Below are 931 nucleotides of genomic sequence, written 5' to 3' on the forward strand. Positions count from 1 at the left end.
CTGTTCTAAAGGAGGCATTTGCCAAAGGTCACCTTCCAGTCGTGCTCTGGCAGAATGCTGAAAGGATCTGACATGGCGCTCGGGCTCTCTTTTCTCTCTCTTGGACTTCTCTTGTGTGTTCCCTTCACATTAGAAAGAGACACAGAGAAGAGGGCTGTGCTAGGTAAGCAGAGGTGGCAGACCCCCAGATTCACCTGGCAGGGGGCCAGGAGTCAGGTTGCAGCATCTGAAGGAGTCACACCAAGTGCTGGAGTCCATGACCAGCTCTGTCAACAGAGAAGACAGTGTGATGAACTACATGCGGTCTTCCCCCTCTCTTTGGTACCTGAGACAAAGAATGGTTTTTTAGCACTCGTATACAAAAGGCACTTGGGAGCTGCTGTCCCCTAGCTAGAACAGGAGGTAGGGGAGAAGGATGTTTTTTTTTTTTTTTCCTTCTAAAAAACTGCCACGAAAGGCATTTAGGTAGCACAGTGGATAGAGCGCCAAGCCTGGAGTCAAAAGAACCTGGGTTCGAATTTGAACTCAGATACTTCTTAGCTGTGTGATCTAAGCAAGTTTCTTTACCCTGTCTGCCTCAGTTCCTCAAATGTAAAATGAATTAGAGAAGGAAATGGCAAACCACTCCAGTATCTTTGCCAGGACAATCCCAAATGAATACAAAGGTGTAGAATTTTGCCTATAATCCATGTCAAACTTTACTGCCCAATAGTTTGTAGATTTAACCTTCCATTTTTAATGTGGTGGTTGTGGTGAACAGGACTATTCAGTGACTCCTATTAGCGCCTACTTTCTTTACTACTGACTCATTGCCCAATCACCTTTTTTTTTTTGCCCCAATCACCTTTTGATATCTTCCTCTCTGTTTGGGGAAGTTGCATCAAATGGTCTGTAATTCTCTTTTTTATAGCTTCAAGTCTCCATTCAGAGA

The sequence above is a fragment of the Gracilinanus agilis genome, chromosome 1 (genome assembly GCF_016433145.1).
Source record: "Gracilinanus agilis isolate LMUSP501 chromosome 1, AgileGrace, whole genome shotgun sequence".
Classification (NCBI taxonomy): domain Eukaryota; kingdom Metazoa; phylum Chordata; class Mammalia; order Didelphimorphia; family Didelphidae; genus Gracilinanus; species Gracilinanus agilis.